We start from the raw sequence: 9386 nt of genomic DNA, 5'->3' as shown, positions 1-9386 counted from the left end.
CGGGATTCATTTTCACTTTTCATTGAGTCGTGTACTCTTGGAATTTCCTCCTGGTCGATGTTTTCCAGTTTCAGGGTTTTTACCCCCAATTTGCGCCAAACTTGTTTGGGGCATAACTTTTTGCTCAGGACGTGGTTTTCAATGCCGTTTCTTCTGTTGTTCTTATTTTCTCATTTTAAATCTTCATCATTCATGGATTTTTTCCGTTTGAGCACGTCTGTGCGAATTTGACTTTTCCGGACCTTGCGGGGCCCGTTCGGGGCACTTTTAGGGTTTTTCTATAAATAGGAGCACTTAAGAGAAAATATCAGATTTTTTCTCTCTCTCCCCTCTCTCTTGGCCGGATCTCATGGCAGCCATGGCTGCCATGCTTCTCTCTTCTTTTCCGGTCACTTCCCTTAAGTAGAAAGGTGTAGTACCTTAGTGTTTTTTGTTCCCCTTGCCGTGCTCTACCATTCCCCCTTATTAGAATTCAGTTTTGGCCATTTCTTGAATTCGAGTTTAAAGTCAAGTTGTGAATTTGATGGGGCTTCCTTGGGGGTTATGTTCACGGTGTTGTCCCCGACAAAACCTAGAAGTTTCGTCGGATTTGGAGCCGTTTCATTTTGGTGGAAATTTGAGATTTCATCTCAAATGGAGGTAGGAAATGTTTTAGGATTATTTGTGTGTTGTATTATGTGTTTCCTATGATTATATAACTTATATGTTTGCCTTGTATCAAATCTAGAAAGTTAGCAATTTTTATTTCTTTGTATAAAATTTAAAATTCATGATGATATATAACTTTGATTTGGATTGTGGCATGCTAGAAAGTTTAGTTTTAATATGTTAGTTAACATATATTAAATTGGGATTAATTAAGTAAGGATTGCACTTTTTAATTAATATTTATCTTTTATAAAAGATTAAAGTTCATGGCCGGACCTTGCATGAATTCAACTTGTGTTATGCTTTTAAATCATGTTTTAATATGTTCTTTAACATACTTTAATTTGAGAGCATTTGGTTGAGTATGAAAATCTAGAGGGTTTAATTATTTTTATTTAATTAAACTATATCTTATTGTTCCATGGATTTAATCATGTTTTAGGAGTTGCTACTATTTTAAGATCATGGATTTAGACTTGTGGTGTATTCACTTGATTATGTTTTAATCATCAAAGAGCATTGTTGCTAAATTTATATTCATGTGAACTTGTTTCCAATATTGAATATATGATTGACTTGTGTAAGGAATTGTACACTTTGTGTTGACATTATGTATGTCATTTTAGAATTGAAACTTAAGGCATGGATTGTGTGGTTTCAACCTACTTGTGCATGGAAGGTGATTTCGTACTTTATGTAACGACCCGGTCATTTGCCTCCCTTTCCTTTTTCTTGAAATTTTACGAATGAATTTTTTTCGTTTAATTTTCTTTTCTGAGCTCTGTTTCGTGTCGCTTAGTGTCATCTCGAGTGCTCAGAATTGGTTTCTGAGACTCTTTCATGTGAATTGACAACTTCCTTTGAGGACTGAGTCATTTTCGCATTTTTCGTTTTTCGGACACTATGCGCTATTTCGTCTTTTCCCTATTCTGTCATTTTCCCTATTTCGTCTTATCTCTGTTTGTCAGTTTTTGGCACAACCTCACTTCTCATGCTCGGAGTTGGTTTTTGACTTCACGTGCCTTCATCTTGAGTGGTTTCCTCGAAATACGTATCTTCACTTTTGCAAGAAAGTACTCTGGTTGCTCCCGGTGTCCATAGGGGCATGGATGCAAAGTTCTTTGAAATTATTTTCTTTTCTTGGGGTGTTTTTCGTAAATATCTTTTGAAGATATTTTATTTCAGGGGTTTTTAAGAAAATATTTTTGAAATATATTTTCATTCTAGGCCATAAGTGCAATTTTCACTTTTTGAAGGGGCCATTGTGCAATAAATGAAAGTTATTGCAAAATATCTTATTTTGAGCCTGGATCTGTGTACAAGATTCATTTTCACATTTCGTCGAGTTGTGTACTCTTGGAATTTCCTCATGGACGATGTTTTCCAGTTTTAGGGTTTTTGGCCCAGTTAGCGCTAAACTTGTTTTGGGCATAACTTTCTGCTCGGGACTCGGTTTTTGACACTGTTTCTTCCGTTGTTTTTATTTTATAATTTTGAATCTTTTTCGTTCACAAAGTTTTGCCATTTGAGCGGGTTTGCTCAAATTTTACTTTTTCGGACCCGGCGGGGCCCGTTCGGGGCACTTTTTGAGATTTCTATAAAAGGGGGGTGAGATATTTCATTTTTCATCTTCTCCCCTCTTCATGCATGACCTGGAGCTCCAATGGCTACCCAAGGGGTGCTGCCATCTTCTCTCTCCTCTTTTGGTTCACTTTTCCTTGATGGAAAGTCTTCGGCTTTAACGTTTGTTGTTCTCCTCGCCGTGCTCTACCTTTCCCCCTTATTAGAATTCAGTTTTGACCATTTCTTGAGTTTGGTTTTGAGGTCAAGTTATGATTTTGATGGGGCTTTCATGGGGGTTATGTTCACGGCGTTGTCCCCGACAAAACCTAGTAGTTTCGTCGGATTCGAAGCCGTTTCATTTTGATGGCATTTGAGATTTTCATCTCAAATTGAGGTAGGGGATGTTTTAGGTTTAAATTCTTGTTATATAGCATGCTTGTGATGCTTATACTACTTGTTTGCATGATTAAATATAAAATCTAGAGATTTTATTATTTATTTTTCTTGTACGGGATCTAATTTTCCCGGTTGCTCATGACTTGGTTTAAACATGTGGCATGATTTTATATTGCTCCTTGATATGCTCATTGTTGTGTATTAAAATTAGAACATTTGAATAAGTATTAAAGATTTTATTTAATATTTATCTTAGGTGAAAGATTAATTCACATGGCCTTAACTAGCTTAAAATCAATATGTGTTAGCATATTAAATTAGGCCTTTGCATGCTCTCCAACATAGTTGAATTTGAAAGTAATTGGAGGTGTTTTGAAAATTAGTAATTATTAATTAATTTGATTAATTAATTTGCCCCGAGTGCACTATTCACTCTATTTAAATTCTGACTTAATATTCTTGATTTACATGCCATATAGCTTCACATATATTTGATTTATAATATTCGGTTAGGTTTTGAAACCTTTTATTTAATTAAATTCCATGTTTAAGATTTAATCCTCATGGTGATGTACAACTTGGAATTGTATTGTGGCATGCTAGAAAATTAAGCTTAGGTATAGTTGTTCACATATATTAAATTGGGATTAATTGCATGAGAATTGCAACCTTTAATTTATATTTAACTTTAGTGAAAATTTAATTTACATAGGTGTAAATTGCATGAAATAAGCTTGTAATGTGATATTACATTAGTCCTTGGCATGTTCTCTAAGATATGTTAAATTGAGAGTATTTGGTTAAGTTTGAAAATCTAGAGATTTTAATTAAAAGAATTAATTAAAATCTATTTTGTGGTCCTATTAGCTTAATTAAGATTTTAACTTGATATTTGTATTGGCCATGACTTTTTTACTAGTATATATTAATTTGGGACTATTAGAAGTTGTTTTAGAACCTTGGGATTTAAATTAGCGTGATTTAATTAAAGTTCTACTTTGTTGTTCTAACAACCTAATTGAGTTTTAGAATGAATATAGGTGATGACCTTGCCATGCCCTTTAACATGTATTAAATTGAGGTTAATTGAAATTGAATCGGAAATCTAGAGAATTTAATTGTGTTTATCTATTTAAATTCTATCAAATTGCTCCATGATTTAGTTGTGTTTTAGAAGTGGTTTCTATATTCAAATCATGGACTTAGACTTGTTGTATATTCATTTGGTTATGTTTTGAACATTGGATAACATAGTCGCTATGTTTGTATTCATGAGAATATGTTTTCCTTATTGAATATATTATTGCCTTGTGTAATGATTTGCACACTTCGTATTCAACATCATTCATACATAGCGTGTAACGAATCGCACACTGAAGATTCGACATTCATCACATCATATTAGTTGTGGACTTAGAGCATTGATTGTATAGGTTTCCAAATTTGGTTGTGCTTAGTAGATAGTTGATTATCTTGCATATTTATGTTGATATATGCGTTGTTGCACAACTTGTTGATTTTAGAAACTTGGGGATGTCGTTGTTTGACTATGGCTAGGACGTGGTTCTAGTACGGGGGATAATCCCTCTATATATAGTCTAGTGCGCACATAGGGAGGTTACCCATGGGCTAGTAACCCTAAAGTAACTATGTTGTCGGTCTGATCCGGCGTGACGTCCGAGTATCCACTTTGTTTGATTTCGCATTTCATTTTCAAGTTGATAACTAGATGATGTTGTAACTTGTTGTTTCTTATTTGTCGTTCCATTTTAAGTTACAGGATGTTAACTTTGCGAAATTGTGCTTTATGCGTTGTATTGGAAGTTCCAATGTTGGTTAAATTGCATCGATATTGAAAATCGTGTTTTGACATTCTAATAAAGCTTAGGATTGATCCTATTGATTCATTTATAACATAGACGTTAGGTGGCATAAACCACTACTGTTATTTTGTGCTTTAGATTCTAAGTTGATGGCTTTGAAAACTTAAACCTTGTTGCATTGTATAACATGCTCTTTTGTTGTTGAATTGCATAGATAATGTGATTCTTGTTAACTTGTATTCAAATATGCTTTTGTTATGTTGTATGGATTACTCTAGACCTAGTTCAATTGTATTGAAAATGCAATTCATGTTAATCTATGCTCAAGCATTTTTCTTGTCGTGTTCTTTGGATTATCCCAACCATGATTCGTTTCATACACGTATGTATATCATGATTCTTGTTGCTTAGACTCTAAGGTAGCTTAGGATGCTCCCTGAGTCTCACTTGGACATAGACGTTAGGTGTCATGAGCCCCTTTAACATGTTTCACCTTAAGGTGATAAATTTGTAAAATGCTAGGTCGATGCATGCTCATCTCCTACGAGTAGCTTTATGTTACTCACCCCTATGATACTGGGGCATATTTCAGGTACGAAGACTTGGTTCGTGAAGCCTAACATTCCTTGGATGTCGAGTAGCTTTCAAGTTTCCATTTCATGCAAATGTTAGCATGAAATGTCATTTTGTAGACTTATATGTCAAAATATGTATGTTTGATTCCATGTATGTAATGCGTACTTAAGTACACTCCTTTCAATGTATTTGATATGTATGAGATGAGGCCGGAGGCCAATGACATGTATATTGTATTCTATGCAACTTTTTAACTTCATGAAATGTTATGAAAAACTTGAAAAATCGCAAGTCATTGCTTCACCACGGTTGCATCGGGTGTGGGAATTCCATTTTCATTCTTTTATAGGGTCTTATTAATCTTGTATGAAGTGTGGCCAAGGGCCAAACGGTCATTTGATCCCGTTTTACATTTTTGGATTCCATGTTTTCCATTCCAAGTCCATTTTTGCCTTTTTGCCCGTTGGGGGTTCGGATTTTGCATCGGCTATATTTTTAAGTCATGGACCATTGTAGCGCGTCTAAATAGGTAAATTACGTTTGCGTGCATAGTCGTTTCCGGGCAAAACCTCATTGTTTGTGTTTTGAGCCTCTTGTGAATTCATTTCGCATTTTTTTTGCATATTCTGATCTAGGGGCATTATGGATCTTTCACCTTAGTTTTATTTTCTTCTTTCGACATGGTCGCTTAGAAAATATGATTTTAGGGGGGGTTTCTTTTTTGTGTTTTTCCAGAAAATGTCGTCTTGGTTCCGGAAATCCCTCGTGAAGTTTCAGCTTCCAGTTTTCATTTAGCAGCTTTATGACCCTCTTGTTCAGTTCTGATCTAGGGGCATTTTGGGGATTTTACAGTGAGTTTTTTTCGATTCCATCCGCACTGTCGGGTAGAAAACTCAATTTTAGGGGGGGTTTCTTCTTCGTATTTTTCCAGAAAAACTCTTCTTGACCTCCGTTTCAAGCCTCAGTTCTGGGCAGATCCAAAAAAAAATGTAGCAGCAGCCAAGGGCTGCCACCAGCCATCTCTTTGGGCGCCGGCATGCACGCCGGTGGGCTCGCGCATGGGCGCCGTGTGCGCCATGGCCTCTCGTCGGGCCGCCACGACGTCAATTCTTCTTTTGGGCTTTTCTCCTTCGTCCGGACTCCGATTCAAGTGAATTGTTTTTTGAACTTGACTAATTTTTCGCTGTCTTTCCAGCGGTGTGCTCGGTTGCACCTGGTTCTTCCTGGATAATTACCAGTTTACCCTTTTTGCTTTAAGTGCTCGTTTTTCTTCGTCATGCCGTTTCTCCTTCGGTCGGACTCCGAATCATGCGATTATTGAGTCCATCTTGATTAGTTTTTCGTTGTCCTTCCAGCAGTGTGCTTGGTGGCACCCGAATCTACAGTTTTTAGAAATGACTATTTTGCCCCTGGGGGCTTATTTGTCATATTTTTGATCTTTGGCTTCCGTATCAGTTCTTGTTGAGTTCCACGACCTCATGGAAAGTCACTTTGACTTCTTAAAGTCTTGTTTTATGTTTTCGCTTCCGCATTCAGATCCGATATCGGATCATCCTTACGGTTCATCATAGGACACGCTGGCCTAAAAACCAGGGTCGTCACACTTTATATGAATTAAGTATAAGTTGTGAACTTATTTGGTATATTTTGGATTCTCTTGGGACATTATGGTTACTAGTAACATGGCTAGAGTTCGGCTCTAGTGCGGGAGGTATGAGTTCTCCCCAATTGAGATAGTGCGCACTTAGGGTGGTTTTCCCTGCGGGTTAGTGCCTAGAACAACCATTTTGTTCTCAGCGAAAATTTGAGACGTGATGTCCAAGTCTTCCACTATTTGTTTTCGCATTCAATTCCAAGTTGACAATCATGTTTATCTTGTTGACTTGTGGTTTTGGCTATTGGCGATTTTGATGTTGTTAAGTACATCCATGCTAAATTGTTATATTTAGTTGATTGCACACTTTTTGATTTCTAGTTGATAATCTAGAGAATCTGTTTTGAGGTGTGGTATTAGATATTCTAATTATACTAAATTGCTATATTTAGTTGATTCGCATTTTAGATTTCAAGTTAATAACCTTGAGAATCTATATCTTGTTACTTTGTATAGCAGGCTTCTATATTGGTTAAATTGCATAGATGTTGTGACTTGTGCTATATTGTTCAAATGTAGCTTAGGAATGATCCCTATAGATTCATCTGGAACATAGACGTTAGATGGCATAACCACTTTTGTCGTTTTCGCATTTTAGATTTCAATTTGATGACTTTGAGAATCTATGTTTTGTTGATTTGGATAACATGCTTCCATGTTACTTGAATTGCATAAATGATGTGATTTATGCTAGAAATGATCTTAGGTAGCTTAGGATACTCCCTGGGTCTTACATTGACATAGACGTTAGGTGGAATGAACCACAATAACTAAATCATGCAAACTTCTAAAACGTAGGTCGATGCATGCTCATTTCCTACTAGTAGCGTTATGTTGCTCACCCCTACGTTACTGGGGCATATTTCAGGCACAGGTTACAAAATATGGAGATTGGCATTTATCTTTGATGGTTTGGAGATTTGAAGTTCCTTTAGAAGTATTCTTGTTCACATACAAATGTTAGCATGTTTAAGTCTTACTTTTGATGTTGTAACACTTAGTTAGGTTCAACATGTTCTTTTTGCCTTTTATGTGTAAAGTGTACTTAGATACACTAATTGAGATCTATTTGATATGTATGACATGAGGCCAAAGGCCATAGACTTTAAATTTCAAGTGTATGCATTCAAGTTGCAAGTTTTGTCATTGAAATGTAATCTTTTCGAACTTGAGGTTTAGCATATGATTTTGAGCAAATGACATGTAATGAGGCCATAGGCCATTGTAACACATTTCAATATGTAAAGTACACTTGCTAGCACGTTTATATAGCTTAAAATCATGTTTTTGGACCATATTCATATTGGGTTTCAAGGCTTGGCTTAAGCCTTAATGTTTTTGGTTCATAACAGGCCATTCAGCATGTTTTCGAGCCATTTCGGTCATCTGAAGCTTCATTTCGGTTGACTGATGGCCTTTGGTATTTGTTTGAACTTCAAAAACACCATTTCCAGTAGCCAAAATTACTATTCAAGCTTATTTCGGTCGACCGATGGGTTATTTCAGTCTACCGAAACAACCAATCCTTAAAGACTTGTTTTTAGCTCTTAGCATGTCCATTTCGGTCGTCCGATGGGTTATTTCGGTTGACCGAAATGACCCCTTTCACCCAACTTCTTCAGTTCAGTTTCAGCACTGATGTTCTGACTTCAAATGACCATAACTTCTTCATTTTAAATCCAAATGGGGTTATTCTTGAGCCTAAATTCATGCATTTTGAGTCAGCTTTCCAATGGTATCAATGTCATTCTTAGATTCCAATCATAATGGGAGTTATTCATGTTTTAGTGAAGTAGTGTTAGTTTTTACTTCGACCGGGATAGGGCTTTTTGTGGGATTCTTGTCCAATGTTCTTAGAACCTCTTGGAATGTTGTGAAATGAATAAATTAGGCTTTTTTTCACCTTGTTTGACTTGTTTAAAGTCAAATTTCTCCTTTTAATTGTGAGTTGACCATTTTGCCCCTTAGTTCACTGTTTTTGGCTATTTTGACCTTTGTTTCTGCTTCCGTCCTCTTTGAGCTTCGTGGCTTCATGGAAGGTCACATTGGTGTCTTAGAGATGGTTTATATCTCTAAAGACTTTGGTTTCATCTTTTGCTTCCGCATTTCGGATCCGTTATCGGATCAACTTTCGGTTCATCACTGACGCACCGGGTTGAAAAACTTGGGCCGTCTCAAAGTATATAAAAAACCCAATACGTGAATATTTAATTTAATAAATCATATTTATTAACTACTTGTCAAACATTAAAAGTAAATAATTGGATCTTAGGGCACATTATCCCAACAATCTCCCACTAGCACTCATAGCTAATTATTAGTACATCTAACACACATCCTTTTTACAAGAGACACTAAAACCCGAGTAGGCAAAGTCTTTGTAAAAAGATTATTTGCAGATGTAACCTCAGTGACAACAATATCCCCATGTTGAACTATTTCTTTAAAACACCACCACACTTTCATCACTCTTCTTGTATATACAAGGCCCATTCAGATTCTAATCAAGTTCAAATGATTTTTCCACTTGATCAAACTGAATTTACCGAGTCACAATCATTCATAAACTTTTCATAGGTATAGAGGGATCTTGCTCTTCTGGGATCACCTCATCAGACTTTCCCAAGAGCATTAACCTATCAGATGACCTGATAACCTTCCCACTACGTTGAGGTTCAGATATAGTAAAGAGGTTCTAGACTCGTATTTTCCGATGTCTCATTATC

Source organism: Cornus florida, unplaced genomic scaffold (assembly GCF_030987335.1).
Source record: "Cornus florida cultivar Cherokee Brave unplaced genomic scaffold, ASM3098733v1 CherokeeBrave_3.0.0_Hap2_Chr11, whole genome shotgun sequence".
NCBI classification, from domain to species: domain Eukaryota; kingdom Viridiplantae; phylum Streptophyta; class Magnoliopsida; order Cornales; family Cornaceae; genus Cornus; species Cornus florida.
The sequence above is the reverse complement of the archived record's forward strand: the minus strand, read 5'-3'. Positions refer to the sequence as shown.